Source organism: Squalius cephalus (assembly GCF_949319135.1).
Source record: "Squalius cephalus genome assembly, chromosome: 18".
NCBI lineage: Eukaryota > Metazoa > Chordata > Actinopteri > Cypriniformes > Leuciscidae > Squalius > Squalius cephalus.
This window is the reverse complement of record NC_137139.1, coordinates 31,326,596-31,351,370: the sequence shown is the minus strand read 5'-3', so window position 1 is coordinate 31,351,370 and position 24,775 is coordinate 31,326,596. Positions and strand designations below refer to the sequence as shown.

At 37.3% G+C, this 24,775-nt stretch overlaps 1 protein-coding gene across 2 annotated transcripts in view; it reads left to right on the top strand.

Annotated features, from left to right (window-relative positions):
- The window catches only part of dlgap4a (discs, large homolog-associated protein 4a), a 184,181-nt gene that overhangs the window by 35,445 nt on the left and 123,961 nt on the right, over positions 1-24,775 (top strand). For both annotated transcript variants that reach the window (XM_079849192.1, XM_079849193.1), the window contains exon 2: positions 2,764-2,864. The gene's annotated coding sequence lies outside the window, so the exon portion shown is untranslated. The remainder of the gene's footprint in view (positions 1-2,763; positions 2,865-24,775) is intronic.

Here is a 24,775-nt window from a genome sequence, read left to right as displayed (position 1 = left end):
GAAATGTTGTAAAAGCGACGCGGAGATGATGGTGTTTTTATTACTCAACATGTGAGGAAGGTGTTTTATTGAACAGATAATTGTCATATGTTGCTCTTTAACAGTGCTCATTGTAAAGCATTATCTATTGTGAAGATCAGTTGTTGTAGCGCTGTGCTGGAATTTATTGTCTATTATTGGGTAAAGCTACAGTAATGTTTTCAGCTAGTCAACTTGAAATCCTTTCCATCTAAACTGGTCATATCTCTTTTGAATGATTTATGAGCAGTAGGAGAATCATATTCATCCAGTCACGCAGAGCCGAAGAACAATGTTCTTCCTCAAAATACATGCAGTTTAGTTTTTTAACTGCTAGAGGGCCGAAAGTTACATAGTGTACCGATAACTTAGACTGAAAAATAAATAAAATAAAAGCTAAATGAAATAAAATATTTAAAAAACCAGCTAGTTGCCAAGGCAATATTTCTTAGTTTAACTTGATGTGCTAAAATAACTAAAACTAATTAATTAATAAAATTAATAAAAAATATGTTTTAAAAATGACCAAAACACAACAAAATTACTAAAACTTGAACTAAATTTAAAATGAAAACAGAAAATAGAAAAATAAAAACTAATTCAAAATATTATATTAAAAACTACAATTGTATCTCAAAGGTAAATGGATCAGACATTATAAAAAGCGATCCTGGGGGTCGGAGGAGGATGGGATTCACGGTTCCTGGTCATGTCGAGTCATTTTTTTAGCACTTCATTCTCATTTAGACTCATATTTTCTTGTTATTTTCCCAAGCTTATGTTTAAAGGGCACCAAACACTCTCTATGAAGATGAAAAAGATGAAAAGGCTGAAGAAACGCTGTCTTGTAAATCAAATAAATTAGCTATTTATAAGAGCGTAAGTTGAAGAATCAAAGCTTTTGCAGGGCGTCTATCACAGCGGCTAGCGGTGTGTGTTTCTGAGTCCAGCAGCATTGAATAATTGACGATATTTGTTTTTGCATAGTCATGCTTCAGATGAGAGTTAATGCTCTTTCATCTACTCTCACAAAACAAGCTCCCGTGAGAACTGTGACCTCTCAAACCTGTGCTTGCACATTAATGATGGCTTTCCCACCACTCTCAAACATTTTACTCGACTCATTCACTCTGGGTCTTTTTGTGGTGTTTTTATTTTCCTGTTTGGCACTGTTTAGCACTTTTTTATTACTGTCATTTCAAACCCTGATCAGTGAGTTGTAATATCTCTGGAGAACTCGAACCGTATGCATTCCCGTTTCTCAGTTGTTTGTAGCGAATGCAGAGCTGGATGCGACTGGCATTGAGATGCACGGGAGTAATAACAGATAATATAGACTCATCTTTGTAGACATATAACCTTTGTCCGTTGTTGTTTATTATACGATGAGTCTTGTTGCACAGGCTGTCTTCAGAACAACATGGAGTATGCACATTTTTTGCATACCATTGAATGGCCACTACATTTCCAAAAATGTGCAGTATGCAACAGTTTTCACAATGCAATGCATTGAGCTTTGTGATGGAAAAAGCCATGATGTTTAATGTTTTTATATATTATTTGGACTGCCAAGTGTTTTAACACAAAATTGGATTCAAAATTCAAAAATAAACAGTTTTATATCTGACATAGCTGAAAGCCTCTTGCTGAATTAAACATGCATGTAATGAGTTATTATGACTGCAAAATCCACCCACCCATCCATCCATCCATCCATCCATCCATCCATCCATCCATCCATCCACCCATCCATCCATCCACCAATCCATCCATCCACCCATCCAACCAACCATCCATCCATCCATCCATCCACCCATCCAACCAACCATCCATCCATCCATCCATCCATCCACCCACCCACCCATCCATCCATCCACCCATCCACCCACCCACCCATCCATCCATCCATCCACCCACCATCCATCCATCCATCCACCCACCCACAGCCATTAAACCGAATGGCTGATGAAATAAAAGTTAACACTGATCCCAACTTTATTGCATTGTTTCTTTTTGGTGACAAGAGTAATTGATGAACCCCAGGATTAAAATCATCATATTCAAGGACAGGGAGATCTCCATTCCCTTTCATTAGATTTGAGTGAGCTGTTCGTACTCGCTTTGTTTATTGAATCTGCTGCTAAATTCATTTGGTTCAGACCTTGGTGCAATAAAACCCAAATTATATCGCTGAGGGAAATGTTTTAAGGATATTTAATCAGGACAGGATCAGAATTAATTTTCGGTGACTCAGGAAGCTTTACCTGAACTCAATCTGAGTGCTTCTCAGACCTTGAAATGATTGTCAATGGAGAATCGTCATTAGACAAACACTTATTCCGGAACTTTCTTAAATCCTGTTTAGTCTGGTAAGGTTTAACTTAGACTAAATCTTGAGTTATTAGCGGTGTTTGCTAAAACAGCATCACTAATGCTCATATTTAGGATGTGAATAAACTCATGACTCTAATTATTTGTGCTATGGATCATGTGGCTTGTTGAAGAGAAGAACTATTACTCTTTCTTAACAAAAAACACAGTGTTTTGCTTTTTGAAACGCCACACAATGCAAAGACGGAACGTTTAGTCAATCATTAGTCTCTTGATTGTGGTATTATATTCTGGCTAATTATCTGTGAAGATTAATTTCATCCTCTTGAGCTGCTTAAACACTGAATGTGTTCATTTCAGAGGAATATGAAGGTTCTGATGTGAATGTCTAACTGAGCCGCCGTCTGCTTCCAGAATGACACAAACCGCAGTGAGGATTTGTCCGAATGTGAGGAGCGCTCCGGACCGTCCGTCCAGTCTCACGCAATGATGAGCATGTAAAGAACCCGACCGAGGTAAGCACACTTTTATTAAAGTTGTTCTCAACTGGTTTTTGCTAAAGGCCTCAGATTGGACAGCTAGTGATGAATGAACACACACTCAATTTTTTTTTTTTTTTTTTTAGCTGGTTGAATTTTCCAGTAAGTTATTTATTTTAAAAATGTATATGTTAAATCAACTAAATCAGTTCAGAGATGTTTATCTGCATGAAGCAATAAACAGTTTAATATATAAAAAGTTGATAATCCTGTGTATGTCATTTTAAGTATCCATGATAGTTGCATTTTGTAATTATCATTTTGCACCGTTGACCTGCAGCCCATGTGTGGTTGATGACACACCAGTTGAGAACGGCTGTTTTCTAGCATGCTGCGTTTGAGACTGCGTTTGCTGAAACGCCTTTGAACACAAGCATTGCGCCACTGCTGTTTTTTCATTGTTCACATTGTTCACTCTCCCAGCGCAGTGGCCTTGGTTGTGCTGATTTGCTGCATGTGTAATGCACTTCAGAACGGGAAGATCAAGTTTGTGCTCTCGCAATCTTGTTCAATCAATAATGAAACAAGGTCTTGTCAGAATTGTGTAGCACCCTCTCAGACTTGTCTTTTTGCTCAAATCTTGACTGGAAACATGGTGAATCAGTGGTGGCTTATGCATGCATGAGATTTTGAGGCTCCGAACTCTCCTAGAGGAAAGGCAGACTTTGTTGTCGAAAAGATAAATGACTCCCTATCAGAGCGCTGGTGGACTATAAACGAAGTCATCTGTACAATGTCCCCTAACTGCAACAACGTGCACGTAGGCAACATAGTCAACAAAAGCCAATTTGATTTAACCTTCATGACATGCTCATTTTTTCTAGTTGATCCTATAGTGTTCTTGAGATTGAATGAGTGGCCCCTGGGGGCCGGTGTTGTATATGAAGAGTCAAACATGGAGATTTGTGTGCAGATTGATGGGCTGCCTGCCAATTGTTCATCAGCCGGCTGTACGCGCCACTTGCTCGAGCGCAGATTTATGAAGTCATAATGCCGACGAGTGACCTCCACTGAGGAAAAACCACTGCTGCATTTTCATCACTTTGATGGGAGCTGCATCTTTACCTTTGCCAATAACTTTTAGATGGACGATCCATCCAAAACTAGAACTTCACCGGATACTTGTTGAATTGTGCGGCCGTATTGTGAGACAACTATGAGTAAGCTATTTATTCCTGTGATGGTAAAGCTGAATGTATAAAATTGTCAAGCCCATGTGAGAATGGCTTGTTGTGGTTTATGCATAACAATACCATGATATTGGCTCCAAAACTGGTCAATTTTACATTACAGATCCTTCCTCATGAATTGCCTGGCTGCATCACGGGCTTGAGGACAGGGTTTTCTGCCCTGAAAAGCTAAAGGTCATCCACATGGAGCTCTGACGTACTGCTCCGAAGTCAATGCAATGATAATCTGGCTGTTGGTGAGTGACAGGCGTTTGGATTAATGAAAGCCTTGAAGACGTGATGACCTGAACTGAAGATCATTTCTCACTTCTAGCAGTTCTGGAGGGGATATTCACCCCATTCAAGTTTGACACAGACTGTGTTGTTCACTTCATTATTGATCAGATGAAAATGATACCATAGCATTTGTTAGTTAGCAATGTAAGCATAGACTAATGGAAAATGCAGCTTTATTTCCAGACACAGCTCACAGGATCTTTCTAGCAAGGTTCTCTCAAAGTTATGAACAAACGTTCTTCCAGTAACATTAATAGTACGTTCTTTCAAAGTTATCTAGTATTAACTCTTTCTTTACGGCTTTCTGTGTTTTCACTGTTATACGGTGGGCGCTATTACGCATCTTCTGAAAGAGTACTGAATCTCAAAACACAGGAAAAGAAGAGGCAGAAATATTACTTATGCGTTGTAGTCTTTGAAAAAAAAACTATTTTCTCAGCTTTTTGTTCAAAATGTTGCTTTTTAAAAAAAAACTTTTATGAAAACTTATGAAAGTGTTGATAAAAAAGAATGCATGAAGCTAGAATAAAACTTTTTTTTTTTTGTTTAAAAGCAGATGCTCTGTTCTTTCTTTTTATATGTGTGTTCAGATATTCATACAACAAAATTCTTCTGGGGGCCATGACAGTTTTGTGAAAATGATCAAAAATGCTGGTGGTGGCAGGCAACTTAAAAAAAACGCCGGTGGGGATGTTCTCAAAACATTAGTACAAAACATTTATACTGTACATTGTTCATGGAACGTCTTTTTTTTTTTTTTTTTTTCTTGAAACCTTTAGTTGGATGTTCATCTAACATTTCCTAAATGTTGCACTCGTTACTTTTGAACGTTCTCTGAATATTCCGAAATGTTGCCATTATGTTTGCAAAATGATAAAATGGAATGTTCTATTTTTAAATCATTTTAAAAAGAGGACGAACTAAACATTCAGAGAACATTGAAAAATAATGGTTTTATAACTTAATTGGGAATGTTAGCGAAGCCCTTTCAGAATGTATTTTTGTTAGCTGGGTGAATTTTCCAGTAAGTTATTTATTTTAAAAATGTATATGTTAAATCAACTAAATCAGTTCAGAGATGATTCTCTGCATGAAGCATTGAACAGTTTAATAGCTTTAATAGCTCAGTGCTTCTCTCTGATCATCTCCATGAGATCCCATCATACAGCAGAGACGCATTAAAAGCAAGGGAATCTAAATCTACAGACTTTTATTAGAATTTTAGTGTGAGTGTTTGTGGTTGTGTTGGATTTTGACAGAATCATTGATGTCTATAGTAGCAGTGGTGTGGGCGGGTTATGTCTCAGCGAACAGCACTTATCCAGCCGTGTCTCAGTTCTGGACAGAAACAGTGTGACTGGTATTATAGGATGTCATTGTGAGTGTGGATGTCCTCTGTGCTTCGTCCTCGGGCTAAATGATTCAGCAACTTCACATGAGAATGACAAAGATTAACAGCGCATGCTTTGCGTTCAGCAGAATCACACACATTAGTGTTTGAGAACACATGACTGAGAGAGTCATATTGTGTTAAAAAGAAAATGCTCTTTAACTTTTGTTTAGACATTGTCGATACTGGATCGATCAAACTCCTACACAGTTCACAGTATGGTAGATTCATTCCAGCAGTTTTTCTGTCTGTGATTATTACAGAGGAGTATTGCTTCCACACCTCTCTCATTCTGTTTAGTATGTACAGTATGTGATGTTTTTTTGAGATGTACAGTAAAATGCAGATATAGACTGAGGTCTCACTATGTCACATCATTTTCTCTCTGAGTCACCCTCATTTTGCTCTTGTTTATGTCAGAGGACAAACAAATCGAGAGCGATGCTGGGAGGTTCGAACGCTAGCATGAATTGATCATTTGTTTTTAAAGAATTTATATTTTAGGAAGAAATTATGAGCCTTACTTGCTAGTGCAAAGATAGATAGATAGATAGATAGATAGATAGATAGATAGATAGATAGATAGATAGATAGATAGATAGATAGATAGATAGATAGATAGATGGATGGATGGATGGATGGATGGATGGATGAATGGATGGATGGATGGATGGATGGATGGATGGATGGATGGATGGATGGGTGGGTGGGTGGGTGGGTGGATGGATGGATGGATCAAGGGAGGGAGGGATGATGGATTGTTGTAGGGAGGGATAGATGGAGGGATGGATTGATGTAGGGATGGATAGATGGAGGGATGGATGATGGATTGATGTAGGGATTGATAGATACATGGATGATGGATGGATGAATGGAGGGAGGAAGGGATGGTTGGATGGATGCATCTATGTATCCATCGAGAGAGTGAGGGATGGGGGATAGATGGATGGATGGATGGATGGATGGATGGATGGATGGATGGATGGATGGATGGATGGATGGATGGATGGATGGATGGATGGATAGATTTTTTCCCATGCAGTCAGGTGGTTTACAAACGCTTTGTGAATTGGTTCAAACTAATCTTTATAAAAGGTTGTGCATTAGTGAGAAGGCAATCTGTCAATAACATAAATGTGTACATGAGTGTGAGCTTGTGTGTGTGTGTGTGTGTGTGTGTGTGTGTGTGTGTGTGTGTGTGTGTGTGTGTGTGTGTGTGTGTGAGAACATGCTCCTAAATGTCCACAATCCACACTCCGACCTCGGTCTGGTTTTCCTGCTTTTGTTGCATTGAGTGTGGAGCCAAGACCCACTCCATAAGGAACATCCCGTATCAGAACCTCTCTCGCTCCAGCTTCAGAAGAGAAGCAGTGACATTCACACGCGCTCGTGACTCTCTGAAGCGTCCCGCTCATGAATATGGATGTGGCCGTCCTGTGATTGGCTCAGCTGTGGTTGAATGACAACCTCTGACAGATCCCCACTGCACGCTATATTAAAGATCCCTGGAGACCTCGGATTCATAATTCACACTCAGATTTAAGACGTGACCGCCATTAGATATGAAGAGCGCAGTGGGGTTTTATGTGGGCTGAACATACAGTATGAATGATCTATGTAAAAGAGTAGTTTTCATAGTATGAGTGGTAACATCACAATAAGGACTAATTTGTTAGTTCATTGTTACTTCATGTCAGCTACATGAAGCTGACATGAAGTAACAATTGAGCAATACTTTATATTTGTATTGACCTTTTTTAATGTTAGTTAATAAAAATGTTCATGTTCATATTAGTTACTATGGTTACAAGATATATCTTTTGATCTTAAAGGTGCTATATGTAATCATTCACTTTTAATTTCCAATGTGTGAACAGCTTGTAACGAAACTTAAAAAACGAGACCTTCCTTTACTTTCTAGGTTGCCTATGAAAGCATGTTGACTGATGCAAACATCACTGCGATCCGATGCTTTCTGAACTGCTGTTTTCTTTATTTATATAGAGCTTTATACAATACAGATACAGCCGTTTCAAAGCAGCTTTACAGTGATAACAGGACAACAAGGGTTTCTGAATTCTACATATAGCCACTTTATTGTATTAGCACACTGAAAAAACTTAAGCCGCGTTTCCACCGCAGGAACTTTCCCCAGGAACTAGGAACTTTGGGCTGGTACTCGATGTGTTTACACCGCAGGAACCAGGGTCTAAATGAAGTTCCGGGTAAATATTTGCCCCTCCGATAGTCCCTGCTCACGAGGTAGTACTTTTTCAAAGTTCAGGAACTTTCAGGGGTGGGACTTGTGCGCTGCACAAGCTGATTGGTTGTGTTCACGCCGCATTTTGGTTGGATGACTCCACGCAGCATTTTCTTTATTTTTAACCTCCCTTTTAAAAAGTGGCTTCATGCAGTAAAGTTGTCTGTCTGCAAATATGGAATTTAATAAAAAAAACTGGGGGACTGGCGACGAGTTTCAGGCTTTATTATTTGGGTATTTGTGGAAGAGGAAACTTTCTGCGCGTTCGTCACAGCCATCTCACGGCCAATGTCCGCAATAGCTGATAACATACAATTTTATATCTAACGTTAGCATTACGAGCTCTGAACACGCTTTATCAGTGCTCGTCTCTTTTCTGCCACAGCTTTTAATATTAAGTCATTATGTTTACACATTGTCATCTATTGCAAGGCAAACCATGTTACAAATTTACTATAACAGGATTGAAATAGCGCATTGAGGTTGGTAACAAACAACTATTTACAAGACTGTCACTATTTATGATTGATAGACGGGGTTCAGGCTTTTTTTAAGAGTATTTGCGCAAAAGGAAATTTTTGCGCGTTCGTCCCAGTCATCTCACAACGTACCTTGTCTAATTTTATACGCATACGAGCTTTCTGAACACGCTTTAGTATCAGTGCTCGTCTATTTTGTTATGTTAATTAGCCTACCTCGTTAGTAAACCAATAACTGCAGCACAGTTTGAATCTCCTCCATACTTATAAATGTGGCGCTCAAAACTGATTACTGTCCGTCGCAGACTGGGAGGAGCAGTTGCGCGCAGTTTACCTTCCCGGTACTTTAGACCGCGGTGTAAACGCAGAAAGCAACCGGTCTGGGGCAAAAAAGGTTCCTGGGAAAAAAGTTCCTGGGACAAATTGTTCCGGGTAATTTCGGTGGAAAAGCGGCTTTAGTGTAGACACACTTTTTCAGTCAGACAGACAGACAGACAGACAGACAGATCATGTTAACTGCATGATGTAGTTAACTAATGTTAACAAATGTGAATTAAAATCAATACAAACAACTGGAGATGCAATTCCGTGCAGTCTTTAGGAATCTCACAGATGTGTCTAACAAGCTTAGACTCTCGATTTTGATTTTTGTTCCTCGTCTAACTGGCTTTCTAAGTTACCAGTGCTTAACATCGAGGAATCAATATTAAACTGATCCGTCCCTTCAGACGGTGTTTGTGCTGGATGGCATTGACAAGCTAGCGGTTCATATAAATGCTTGTCTAAGAAGCCAGGTTCGCATTCATCTATTATTCATAAACACTCAATACAGCGGCAAGAGCACCGTAATAGACCCTTTGTCATTCACATCAAAATATTAAGCACCATAAAAAGATTTCAACATTGATAATAATAAGAACCATTATTAAAAATTGGCCACTAATATTAATTGCCTCTTTGTCTGCCAAAGGCTGTATACCTGTGCACTTTTTAGGAAAAATGTTTGACATGAATGGAAAAAAATGTTTATTATTTTTGTAAAAGACTACTTCACTGTAAATGTGTTGCATATTCTGCATTTATCTTTAGCAGTGACAGTATGGAGATGCAAATGAGGATTGTGATTGGAGGAGATGGGTCACATGACCTGAATCTCAGTCAGTAGCTCAGTTTTTTTTTTTTTTTTTTAGCTTCTTTAATGAACGTAATGTGATTGTTCCATTATTTTAAGTCAACGTGCCCCCAACGTGATCCAGCCAGCACAGCACTGTGTGTGTGTGCAGATGTTGAGGTCAGACTGAGGATAGAGAGTCAATATCCAGCTGTGATATAGCACATGTGTTTCCTGGCTGCTTCAGCTGACCGCTTCATAAACCTGTGTGAAGGCTTCACTTTCCTCCTGTAACGCTGATCTCATCCTCCTTCTTAGAAATGTATACCAGTCATGTGTGTGTGTGTGTGTGTGTGTGTGTACTACCCAGCTCTCACGTTGATTTATTGTGCAGCTTTGTGCAGGTGGAGATGGATGTGCTCATTGATATGTAACCAAGACATGAACAATATTCATGCATGATGTAAACTCATTGACATCACTTGGCTGTAGTTGCATGTTGTCTAGTCAGCTGTCCACTGCCAAATAAACTACCTGAGGGAAACCTTCACTTCCTGTAACCTGGTCTCCTCAGTTCTGATCAGATAAGAGCGTTGCTATTTTTTTATTGTCATTTTTCAAGATACTACAATAATCAGGCATGTCATGCAAATTCCTTTGGCTTTAGTTGCGTGTTCAATCATGATGGTCGCTTCATAAACTTCTGTTGGAAGAAGCTATGTTTTATTTATTTTTATTCCCCAACAAATACTTAAAAGAATATGTCATTATGAACATACATTATTTATTTATTTAAAAAAAAAAAAAAAACAATAACAAAAAAATCTAAATAAACCGACAATGATACTAGTTATAAATGTGTTTTTGTTTGTGTGTGTGTGTGTGTGTGTGTATATGAATATATATAATTTATGCATTTATTATTAGTATTTATATATATATTATAGGTCAAGCTAAATATTATATATTTTGCACACAAATCCTGACGTGTTTTGTAGCAATAAGCATGGAAATTAAATAGATACAATTTATAATTATTTTTATTACTACTACTACTACTACTAATAATAATATAGTCTAGAAAATGTTTGTCGTTTTCATAAATGTACATTACCCATGATTTTTAATAACTTTGGTGACAGAATGGATTGGTTGACATGTAAATAATAAATCTATGCATCATATCAGCTGATTGAGTTTTTTGCGTGTTGCTGCATGTTGTGTGTTGTTTGGTCGGCTGTTGCTCCTCACACAGCTAAAGCTGTCTCTCTCTCTGAGACAAAGCACTCGTAAACCTGAACCCTGCACGGCCTCATGAATAATTCATGACATGCTAAAGCACTCTTTAAATCTTTGAGGCCAGTCTCGCAGCATCATCAGCACATTCATGACCCGCCGCTGTGTGTCTGTCTCTGTGTGTGTGTGTGAGTGTGTGTGTGTGTGTGTGTGTAGGTGTGTGTTTGTCTTATACACGCGTCTCTGCTCCGTTCCAACTTACAGACGTAATCCACACGTTAACTTCTAACGTTTCGCCACCATGACGTCAGTATAGATCAACAGCTACACGTTATTGATGTGTCTACGTGACGTGATATTTGCGTGTGCGTCTCTATGGAAGGCCAAAGGGGAAACTGCAGTGTAAACACGTAATTACATCTTAACGCAATTTACACATTAACACATCATTTAACGTGATTAAATGAAATTGTATTACGTCAATTTCACACAATTTTCGCGTTAACCCGTCATTTACGCGTTAATACGTAATGTTAACGCATAAATGACGTGTTAACTCGTAAATTGCGTGTTAAGAGGTAATTACGTGTTTACGCGGCAGTTCCACACTTTTTGGCCCTTTTGGCCTTCCATACGTCTCCATATAAAACAAACGGAGACGTACATGCACGTATTCACGCATGTTATCTGTCGTGCTTGTCAGTCTCGTCGCCGAATGGACCATTTCGAGCGCCATACTCGTGTGGATAGAATTCAAATGAGTGCTCCTTCACTCACTACATGTTTCTTTAACGCCATCAGCGAATGAATCTCAAGCTCTCATCCATCATGTGGGCTACGGACGGGACGGTCACGCTGTCACCCTCTTTAAACCTTTCATTTGCCTCCTGCTCACAGACATATAACAATTTAATATATTACTTATCATTTATAACAAGCAATTTCACTTTGTTGCTCCATCAGTGCATAATGAATCAGGCAAACACGCCAGAAGTGACTTCAGATGTCTTCCCTGCGGCACGGTTAGTTAAAATGTCTGTAATGAGGCTGTTTAATATCAATAGGATCCTAATAATTAATAAGACAAGCTAAGTGAAAAAATATATATAAAATACATAGCACACACAAATAAAAATATTATATATTTTAAGATTAACTGCAATTGTGTGATATTCACAGTACTATGTTGGTGATTAAGTTTCCAGAATGTACTCTGGTGTGATTAAATTATGTATTTTTTTGTATTATTGTTTATATAATATTATTAATAATATATAATCTCTTTAAAAATGTATGAATAAGCTCTCTGAAGCGCGTATGTGGCGGTATTGACTGAGCGGCACTGTTTTTTTTCTTGTTTTTTTTCTTGTGTAAGAAGTCTTTGTGATCGTCTGGGAAAAATTGAAGTATAAAATATTTATCCTATGGTCCCTTTAATAGCAAGTGTTCCTTTATTCTTGCTAATGTACAGTAATAGAATTACATGTGGCCAGTGTGATATATTAATCGTTTTTAATGAATGTAGTGCACATTATTTACGTCATGCGTGTGGAATGGCACCAGACTTGGGCCTTTGGCTCTTTTTCTCTTTGTGCACTACTGGTGCTCAGCTGTTTAATTACCCAGAATGCACTGTTCTGCGTCAGGCTGCAGGGTGAAGGAGCCCATTTCAAAAGATTTGTTTCCTTCTCTTGCATAAATATGGACAAAAATGAATGCAGTTTCTGCACTGTCCTGAATATATTTGTGTGCGCAGACGAGTCTGACATGCCACAGTAACTGCACTGTCCTGTGTACATGAAGATCTCTGAAATATAAGTTTTTTCTATGATGCAGGATAGTACAGTTTTTCTCGATTGCTTAAACACATTTCTTGAAACTATGTCTCAGTTCCCCAAACATCATATTTTCAGGTCAAAATGAAGCTCTACACTCAAAACCATTCACTCTTGCTGAAAAACCAAACTTTGCCCTCAGACACACACACAAGCCCTCACAAACACACACACTACAACATAGTCTGGTGCAATAAATTCAAAACAACATTCCCCCCCCCCACTTTTCACATGATGAACACAAAAGACAACCAATGGATACATTGGCACATTTTTGTTATTCCTTAATACTGTACATTACATCAAACAAACAAACAAAAGAAATCCTCTTCCCCAGCATCCCGTCTTTGGTCAGGGTCAGGCCAGAGGATCTCGTCCACATCACAGGCTGTATTGGCCCTATAGGCAGCGGGGGGGAAATCCTCTTGCTAACCTGTTCCCCTCTGGCTCACATCAACTGAAATATTTGGCAGGCTTCTTCCATTTCATCATCTCTGTGTAGAAAAATAGACGTACTGATTACTGTAACTGTAACACATCCTTTTTACAAAATGGAAGCAATCAGAAACTCTATTAAATATTTATTTTTATTACAGTAGTATAGTGCAACATCTACAGTACATGTATGTGTTGCCACAGCACAGTGTACAGCTCTCAACAGTTACAGTAGAGAGCAGTCTGGAGCACATCTACTGTACCTGTTGTTCTCCATGAAGGTTCTTATGATCGAGTCGACGGTGAAGCGACTCAAGTTTGGCTGAACTCGTTGCCCAGCCTCCCTCATAGTCATGGACAAAGACATGAATTTCATCTGAGACTTGTCTCCTTACCCTTCACCTTCCTCCTCCTCCTCCTCCTCCTCGAGCTGATGCTTCATGGATCTGTGGATCCATTGTTCCAAAACTCAATAAACTGATTCGGGCCTTTTCATCTATCTATTGAAGGTTCTGATTGGTTTGTGATCAATTTTGACTCTTAGTGTTTCCACTTGGGTAATTGTGTCTAACTGAGCTGAAGCTGTGCTGACTTGAGTGAACAATATTGAATGCTAGTGCTTTCTAAATGACAACATGGTCTAGGCAATGAGAAATGAAGGGATTTGTGTGTAGAGTTGTGCAGTGACAGTTCAACAAATCTGACTCATGTGTTAAAACAGGGAATAGTGTTTATAGTTTCGGGAAATGGGTGTGATTTTTGATAAATGCCGTTATGGTTTTGAAATTTTAGTTCAAAAGCCTGGTTAAAGTGTTTAGGCAATCAAGAAAAACTGTAATCTCACATCATTAACGTTATTCATTGAACTTAATCCTTCTTGGGTCACTTTCATCTGTAGTGTTTAGATGATTCCTGCAGCAGATGTGTTGTAATCTAAACTCTTTCTGAGTTCCTGATGTGCTGTAAATGCTTTGGGCCGTTGTTTCGTCTCTCATTATTTTCTCAGAGTATATGAAGCGTCTAAAGAGCTTATTTTCTGCTTTCTAGGCTATTGAGAGGCAGTTTTGTTTGCTGAAAACATCAAAGAACTTTAGATAAGCACAAGTTTATTAATAAATAAGCCTTTTCACCAAATCTGCACAACAAAATGCATAACATATTTTGTGAGAAAGTGTCATGCTCGAGCGAAACAGTCACTATTTTAGAATCAGCTCACAATTTATTGGATCCAGTTATTGGATTTCATTCAGCAAATATGATGCAGGGCGGTATAATGACAGAATTGTCTTTTTTAGGTGATCTATCCCTTTAAGAATTGTAAATGCATAGGAATAAAGCCAAGCAGAGCTTTGATGGCTCGGTTGGGCTGCTCATTGCCATCGCTGTGTGGAGTCCAGATCCTGGACATGCGATCAGGCACGCCTGAGGTGTCGTGATGTGCCAGACGTCATTGATCTCCAGCGCTTTCCTTGCTCTTGGCATGTTCCAATTCCTTTCTCTTGTTTTGGAAACACTGTCTCCGGAGACACTACTGGGTCATGCATAATCAAGCACATCTAGCTCCTAATGCAACGTTTTGCACGTTATAGATCATTCTTTTATAGGTTTGTTTGATTAGTTAGTGAGTTTTGCACAGGCAGACACCACACACATTCCCTTCAGTATTACAAATCAAAATGTTTTACTTTTTCCCGCTGTTTTAAGCACATTATTTTACATAGAACATTTATTTTGACCATTAGATGGTCATTACTGTAACAGTATTATTCTACTGTATTTGATGAAATTTGGCACACAGATAAAGGACAGTTTGAAAATTTGGGGTCTCTAACTCGATCTCTCTAGCGCCACCAACTGTCTAAATTTGCACTTATGTTAATACTAATAACTTTTATAGTATTTGGTAATGTAGTGTCATAATCAAGCACATCCAGCTCTTAATGCAACGTTTTGCACATTATAGATCGTTCTTTAATAGTTGTGTTTGATTAGTTGTTAGATAGCGAGTTTTGCACAGGCAGACACCACACACTGCATTCAGATTATTACAAATCTACTTTTTTTTGAGTACTATATAACATATGCATATATTTAGCATAATTTTGAACATTAGATGGTCATTACTGTAACAGAATTATTCTACTGTATTTGATGAAACTTGGCACACAGATAAAGGACAGTCTGAAAATGAAACACAACAAATTTGGAGTATCTAACTCAATCCCTCTAGCGCCACCAACTGTCCAAATTTGCATTTTCGTTTATACTAATAACTTTTGAACCATAAGAGCAAAACAAAATACTTTCCCCCATTATGATTCCTTGACTCACGATGATTCGGTTGCACCCTACGACGTCCTTTTCTGTCATAAAGAAAATTCCGCCATTTTGAATTTTCTGAAAAACCTACTTTTTTTTTTCCTTCTTCTGGACGATTTGTCCGATTTCCACCAAAATTGGCTCAATTCATCTTCAGACCATTCTGGCAAAAAGTTATTAAAAGATTTTTGATAAACCCAACCTTTCTCGAATAACACTCGAATAAGTTTGGAAGAAGAGCACGCCAATATCAATATCTCGGCAATATCTCCGTAATGCTTTAGCATATTAAGACGAATCTTGGTACATGCCATCACAAGCATGACCGGAGGCTACAAGTTACGTTTTGGCACAACGCCACCTACTGGTCATGTGATATGAAAAATGCCTTTACATTACGATATTATGGTAATACAATTATTTGTGTTAAATCAGACTAAATTAATGGCAGTATAACAAATACTACCATACAGAGCTACTTAAAAAAGTATTATAGTAATGGAGGGAAAATGTGCTTAATTGCGATATGGCAATTAATATGGTTTCATTTTTAAGCGAAATTTTATTTATTTGTTTGTTTGAGGTTTGTACAGGTACATGGTCTTCAGAGAATTTAAAAATAATATTTTCTTACACTGTCCTGAGTACTGTATTTTACACTGAACATGAAGTTACAAGGATATGTTTTGTAACTTTTTTCCTGTTGTAATCACAGACAAAGACAACTCATTATTTGAGGCCTGGATGATATTTGGCAGTGAAATGCTATGTGAATATTACATTGGTCCCTTTGGCTGATGAAACCTGATGTAAGGTGATTTGAAAGCTTCGGTCTGCAGCTTGACCACTACCGCAGGGAAACTCAAATTGCACTGAAAACCAAATAAAAATAGAAAGACACAGGGAGCTAAACATTCTGCCATCATAAAACTGATTCATACATATAACACACGCGTCTCCTCCTCGTGGGACTAATTAACATCATGATTTAAAACCATTTATAAAGTCTCTTTTTAGTTCTATTGAGATGTTTTGCATTGTGATATTATTTTCATAATCATTTAAGGACTTAATTTCACTATAATGCATCTGGACATTCCAATACTGATGGTCATTAGTGTAATGAGTAATATTTTATTGCATCACATCAGCTTGGCAAGTCACTCCTGGAATTTGTTTTGAGATTTTTTTGTAATGCAATTTATTCTATTTTATTTAAGAAGAATTATTTTAAAATAGATTAAAAAGCATTCATATATATATATATATATATATATATATATATATATATATATATATATATATATATATATATATATATATATATATGTATGTATTTATATGATTTTTTGTTTAAATAAAAATAAAAATAAATTTAAATATTAAAATATGATTTGCATTGTGATATTTTTACATTTATTTATTTATCATTTCCATTATTTAAAATGCTGATACTTATTGGATGGTTATTAGTGTAATGGAGTAATATTTTCCTGTATCACATTAACAATATAATGGTAAATAATTTATTTTTTATTAAATCAGACTAAATTAAAGTCAGTACAACAAATACAACCTTGTGTACAAATATTATAATACTTCAAATGTTAATAGTATTTAATTGAAAATAATGTCACAATGCAAACATTAAGACTCTAAAAAGGCTTCATATTTTAAGCGAAATTGTATTTATTTATTTAGGGGTGACAAAGTCTGTCATGTTCCTGAAAGGTTTTGTGAGATTTTTGCAATGCAGTGCATTTTATACAGTGCTTCATTTATTCATTTTAAAGGGGTTTTGTAATGATTTCGAAGTGATGTTTTGGTTAATCAGACGAAGCACTTCCTGTTTCATATCCAGAACATCATGATATCTGACCTGTGATGCATGAAAACACAAAACAACTTTTTCGACACAAACAGTCCTGTTGTTTTGCTCCAGAAAACACCCTCCGACCAATTGATCGCGCACTATGTGCACCTGGCGTGTTGTGCTTTGCTCTGTTATTGCTTTTTTCCTCCTGCTTTTCCTGTGAGGAGGAAGATGAGGAGGAAATAGGCTGAGCAGCAGCTGGAATTCACACAGGCTGGTGTGTTTGCTCTCGCCCAAAATGAGCAAACGAACACTTTTAAGTGCTTTTTTAAGGTTAACAAGATCCTCAGACCCGGGGAGGTTGACTGACAGGAGGACTGATTGCTTTTAAGAGTTCCACTGTCGACCCAAACCAGAGTTTTGTGGGGTCTCATTTTGCCTTAAAAGTGTGAAATTGAACTGATAAAATATACCAACTTCAAATGCAGAGGCAACTAGACATTATACAGTAGGTTGATTCCCGCTATTGTTCTGTGTCTTTATTACCTTCCTACAATTTTAAAACTATTTAAATGAAATGCTGCATTTTCCAAAATCGTTTTTTTACCGGGAAATCGAGTGATTATTTATTTCATGTTCACAAAATAAATGTGAAACGTATTACAGTTTTTGCTGTTGTTTTGACACATGAGTCAGATTTGTTGAACTGTCACTGCACAACTCTACACACAAATCCCTTCATTTCTCATTGCCTAGACCATGTTGTCATTTAGAAAGCACTAGCATTCAATATTGTTCACTCAAGTCAGCACAGCTTCAGCTCAGTTAGACACAATTACCCAAGTGGAAACACTAAGAGTCAAAATTGATCACAAACCAATCAGAACCTTCAATAGATAGATGAAAAGGCCCGAATCAGTTTATTGAGTTTTGGAACAATGGATCCACAGATCTATGAAGCATCAGCTCGAGGAGGAGGAGGAGGAGGAGGAAGGTGAAGGGTAAGGAGACAAGTCTCAGATGAAATTCATGTCTTTGTCCATGACTATGAGGGAGGCTGGGCAACGAGTTCAGCCAAACTTGAGTCGCTTCACCGTCGCCTCGATCATAAGAACCTTCATGGAGAACATGGGATGGGGGGGGGGGGGGCGGGGGGGGCGGGGGGGGGGACCACAAGCAACATAACTTACCAGTTTTGGAAATGTTGTTTTGAATTTATTGCACCAGTGTGAAAGACTATGTTGTGTGTGTTTGTGAGGGCTTGTGTGTCCTGTCTTAGGGCAAAGTTAGGTTTTTCAGCAAGAGTGAATGGTTTTGAGTGTAGAGCTTCATTTTGACCTGAAAATATGATGTTTGGGGAACTGGGTGAGACGTTATGGATTTGTGTTTACTGTTTAGAGAATACGAGGCATAGTTTCAACAAATGTGTTTAAGCAATCGAGAAAAACTTTTTTTTTAATTTTTTTTTTTAATATATTTAGATTTATCATAAGAATTTATGCATAAGTAAACAAAATCTATTCATTAATATTACCATGAATTGGATATACATATGTGTGTGTGTGTGTGTGTGTGTGTGTGTGTGTGCGTGCGTGCGTGCGTGCGTGCGTGCGTGTGTGTGTGTGTGTGTTAAAGAATTTCTCTCAACTTATTTCTGAGTCTGCTTCCATTTATTTGTGAATATGAAAAAATATGAATATATATTTAATATTTGTCTTCTATGAACATGTACTTACTTCATGTTTGTTCAGTGATCATCAGATCTCACGCCTCCGTTACAGGCTGGACTCTCAGAGGAAATACTGATATGAACTGAAAGATATTTTCCATAACTAATCTACCGGGGGATTGAGTTCAGTGCTTTGAGTTTGTTCAAATAAAAGGAAAGGCTTTCCAATCCTGTACAGCTGATAGTTGAAGTGTGTTTCTGACTCTCCTACATCGCTGTGGATTTAAATATTTCATAAAGATGGCTATTTCCATTTGCATAATTCCATATGTGGATTGCCATGCATAATTAATATGCATCAGATTTCATCCCACGAGACACTGAAGGACCTTCTGTTGAGTCAGACCAAGAGAACCCTGGAGTATTGGACTAAGTGTTTATGAAAAAGGCCTGATGAAATCATGAAGGTTTGAGGATAGTGATCTTTATTTAACATCATCAGTGTCTGTAAATTACATCCCAGCTGACAAACATTTAGCTAATGTTCCCATTAAAGCTGCAGTCCGTAACTTTTTTGGGTTGAAAATTATCCAAAATAAATTTTCAGTGTTCAAAACACTCTCCTTGCCTTAGCTCGATTCTAAACGGTAAGCTTGTAATAATGTTTTTAATTCCAGTGGTACTGGTGGATTTCCGCAGGAAATTGGAGCATGTCTTTGCGTCATAACGTCACATCTGGACTGTACACATGAAGAAGAGTCTCGGCTAGTAGGCTATGAATGTGAAGATGTTGGTGGTGGAGATTTATAGCCTTTTCTCACAGCACTTGATATAATTAAACTTATCAATTTGATGGCGGATCCAGAAAGGTTCAAACGACAATCAGCAGTGACAACTGGAGATTCACCCGTTGTAAAACGCAAAAGACTTCGGACTTCAGAGTGGCCACAGAAAAAAAGAGAGTGCAACCGGCCCGTGCGAAAACAAGGATAAATATCGGAAGGGCATTAAATGTAGTCACGAAATGCTGATGTTGCTGACATTAACAATTTCAGAACAAAGTATAATTTGCACGGTTTGACGTGATATGATAAGCGATCATTAGATTTAATCAGTGCGATTTACTGCAATACTTTTTTCCCCTTAGTTGGTCAGAAGAAAAGTGGATGTTACTTGTTCCGACGACATTAACCGGTGAAGATTCTTATGTTGGTCCTACTTCCAAAAAGTAGAATCTGTGATTGCGAATGACTCCACACCACCGGCGACTGCCAGTCACACTTTCTCCTCAAAACATTGGATTCGTCCACGCTGTCCCGTGCCGAGGAGATAGTAACAGTAGTAAAGGCCCTTGCACACCGAGTCCGAAATTATCGCATGCGTTTTTTCGCATTCGTGATTCGGTGGCTCTGAACTGTCAAAACACCATTCAAAATGCTTGCTACGGATGCGAAAAACGCAGAAAATCGAAACTGATTCAAATTTTTTTTGACGGACGAAAGTTTCGGAGGCAGTGTGCAAGCATGACTGACATAACGTGAGGTCGTATTTATTTTTTAACGTGCGAAAATTTCGGACGCGAATTTCGGACTCAGTGTGCAAGGGCCTTAACAGAGAATAATGTATATCTACAATAATTTTATTGACTGATCTAAATGTATTATTATGATTATTATTATTACTAACACTATTATTACTATTATTATAAATTACTAATGCTAATCCTATTAATATCATGAATATTACTATTGTTACTACTACTACTTGGCCAAAAGGGTGGGATTTTTCTCTCTCCTTTTTTCACCTTTTTGTTACTTCTTAAGGCTGAATTTTTAAAATAGGGAAATTAGTTTTGGCTGTACTGCTCAGCGACTTGAAAAACCAACATGAAAAAGAATTGTGAGAGGATTGTGGACCGTGATCCTGACTGACAAAAAATAAAAAAATTAAAATCCTGATGATATTTTTGCTGTTTCGCCCACCCCTAGTGTGTATTTATCAAATGAATATGTGTCTGATGAACTATTACATATTCAAATAACCTATAAAATCATTTTATATACTTATTTATATCCTATAAGAGCTATAATAATACTGCAACCTGCACATATTTCTAACAGGAAATCTTTATTTTTTGTTTTACCTGCTTTAGGCTTCAGCTCAAGGTCACATGCTATAAAAATCCTATGAAATACAGTATGTAATAATATGCAATATCTTCCCAAATATGTTTTTATTTTCAAGATGATAACTGGATGCAATTCTCATTGAATTCAGAATTAGAGACATGCAAGTTCACAAACAGTGCAGGAGTTCATTACAGTTTCAGTGCAGACGGACAATTTGATGAATTAGAGTTAGAACAGCGTAATATGGAGCGCAGGTGTACAATATTTGCCTAAATAGATTATATTGTAACACTATAGATCATATTGCAATTCTAGTGATCTGCTTTGGGACTTCATTTTTCTTCCAGGTTCATTTTTGTTGAATTTAAGATACAGTTCCTCCTGCATGTATATATAAGACTTAGTATTTTTTTTTTTTTTTTTTTTTTTCATAGAGCCCAGATATGATTACCTAACTGGGGCAAGGAAGGAACAATCCCTCTCTCTGAGACAGAAATCAATGCCAGTGCTGCGTTGAGGAGGGATTGCTCAGTGCCGGTGGGTCGATCCGGATTCTGCGCAGCTTTTCGAGCAGAATTAATGCTACAAGACCTCACTGTGATAGATCAGCGCCGGTCTTTGCTCAGTGTCTTCAGGTCGCCTCAACATGTGTGTTTGCAGGAGCGGTTCAGCAATGACAACGGCTTGGCCTGATGGCGGAAAAGAGGCGAAAAGATTATTAGAGAATGTTTTGCAAGAAAATACTATTTCAGTCCTTCTCAGTAACTGGAATTTACTGGCGATTTCTGAGTGAAAATTGTCTCTACACTAGTTTTTTTTATTTTTGTTACGACAACATTTTTTAGATACCAGTGAAATGTTACAATTCCTGATTCCAATTTTGATACCACAAAAAAATACCAGCCTAATTAAATGAACATTATTAAAGACAAGTAAACAGTTATGAATAAATTAACAAATTGCATGTGATAGCACAAAAAATACATTAAAACAAAGATAAAAATGAAATAAAAAGCTTTTCAAGAAGGTTGAAATAGAAAAGAAATTGAATAGGGTAATACAATGTAAAATAACACTGCACAGTCTTCACTGTATAAATTACATAGAGATAGGGATGTGACGGTGGGATGTGGCGCCAATTCGGGGGCGGATTGCTTGAATGGTGAGTTCATTAGCCTATTATTTTTAATAAAAAACACAAAAACAAAACAGTAGCAAAACGAAACGCGCGCTGTGTGAACAAAAGCCGTAATAATGGCTTGTCGTAGTGATGACGCTGAAGCCGGGATCGTTCGCCAGCTGTGAATCGGTACGTAATGCGCAAGTTTATGATCGAATCAGAGAAAAAAAAATGCACAAGCGTGGTTTCTCGAGAGAGAAATCGCAGCTCATAAGCAAACTGAAGACGCTGCTGAGACATTAAAAGTCACGTCAATGTAACGTGTCTTTGCGGGATTTTTACGGGATTTTTACGGTTGTGTGTGAATGCACTTCACCGGCAGTGTGAATGAACCAAAATCAATGAGGATCTAATGACACACGTGTGTTCTCTTAACTGTGCACTTGTTCTGTGTATTTGTCTGTTCAAGTGTCAGGGGTGTCGCTAGACCCCCTTTTTTCGCGTTTTCTTGCAAATAAACATTTGCCAGAGAATGCGAACGCATTAAATCCAAATTTTTCCTCCCATCTCATATTTTTTTCCTTCACCATGTCTCTTTATGCGCTCTATACTTGTGGATGAAAAAGCAACTCTTTATTGTGTGTATTGTGTGTGTGTATCTAAATGACTCTATAGGCCTACTGCAGGTATAACCATTTACATACAGTACACTGTAAAAAATTTCTAACCTCTCCAAGTCAAAATTTTCTAGTGACTGGTCACATCTAAATTTTTAAATTGGCCCAAGTGCAATTCTTGTTGCAATAGTCTGTTAACATTGGCTCAATGATGAGAAATAATACGTCAGACTAATTTAAAAATGTAGATGTTATCAGTCACTAGAAATGTTTGACTTGGGGATGTAATTTTTTTTTACAGTGTACAAAACAGAATAAATAAAAAAAGTATCAAAATATGGGCACACTTTTTGGGGGCTTGTGCCCCAATACGGATGAAAGACTAGAAACGCCTCTGTTAAGCACAAGAAGATGCAAAAGAGAACTCAATTCGCTATTCACGCACTCTCTCGCTTCTCTATATCAACTTGCTGCTTATCTGGCCAAGAACCGCCCAATTTGACAAGTTTGATTGACATGTAAAGTCGCCAACCGGAGTTCAGATAAATCTCACTACAATAACAGACAAAACAAATTGGGATGTTTGAATAATTAAATATAGCCAGTACTATAACGTCAGAATGTTGTTCATACAATCACATTTCAGTAGCATAACTATGCTTTTTTATAATAATAAATAGCATATTACTCTGCAATTGAATGCTTCCTGTTCTTATTTGCTCTTCCCAGTCATCACTGAACACTCTCTGTCACACTACTTTACTCTAATGTGCTCATGCTGCTGGAAATTGTTCTCATTTCACAGTGAGATTAGATTTGTGCCGCAACAAACAGGTCTGAGGATGAGACTCCACCTCCTTCATTTATCATTTGCAGCATTGTGTTATATATTTAAATAATATATTCTTGTCTGAAAGCAGACTTATGATCACAGAAGGGAAGATGATTATTATGCCGTTATGTTTTATTTGCTGTCATGCTATTTGTCTACTAGAAAGAGTCTAATCTAGAAGTGTTGTTGTTCATAGCTGGGTGATAAAGATAAAAAAAGATATCTATTAGTCAGCCATTGTTGTCAGTTAGATTCAAATCACTACCGTTAAAGTCTGGAATAATTCTTATATTTAAAAAATGTTTTTGGAAGAAGTCTATTATGCTCATCAAGACTGCTCAATTATTATCAGTTATTATTAGTACTCAATTTTAATTATGGTTCTAATTATCATCAATGTTGAAAACATTTTGCTTTGTTTTCCACAGTTTCCACAAAAATATTGAGCAGCACAACTGTTTTAACAATAATAATAATCAGAAATGTTTCTCGAGCATCAAATCATCATATTAGAATGATTTCTACAGGATGATGTGACTCTGAAGACTGGAGTAATGATACTGAAAATTCAGATTTGATCACAAGAATAAATTACATTTTCCTATATATTCACATAGAATTAGTTTAAGCTGTAATATTTCAGAATATTCCTGTTTTTATTGTAGTTATGTTTAAATAAAGTCTTGGTGAGCAGAAACATCAAAACAAATTATTCCAAAAACATTTACTGGTAGTGTACATGTACTTTTGCTAATAAAAATGCCATGATGAGATTTCCATGAATATTTTTGAATGGTGACATAAACAAATCAGTGTTGACACTTTCTCAGTCACATTCAATCTTTAATGAAATTTTTTTTTTTTTTTTTTTTTTGCCTCTACAAAATCTCAGAATTTTGTGTAAACGAAAGATACATTTAAATGAATGATTAATTTGATCAGCAGAGAAGAAGAGAGGAGGTTGATATATGTTCAATAAAGGCCTTTTATTGATAAATGTCTGACATGAATGAGTCCTGCTCTTACTGAAGGTTGAACACAGGGTCACAAGTGTTTGGTGAGGAAAAGTGAACCAGGCTGCATGACACCGTGCTGAAACGCTCCTCTTTACGGCAGGGACAGATGGTGCGGTTTGTTCTGATGCTCAAGCACCGTGTGCTGAATGGATAACACTGA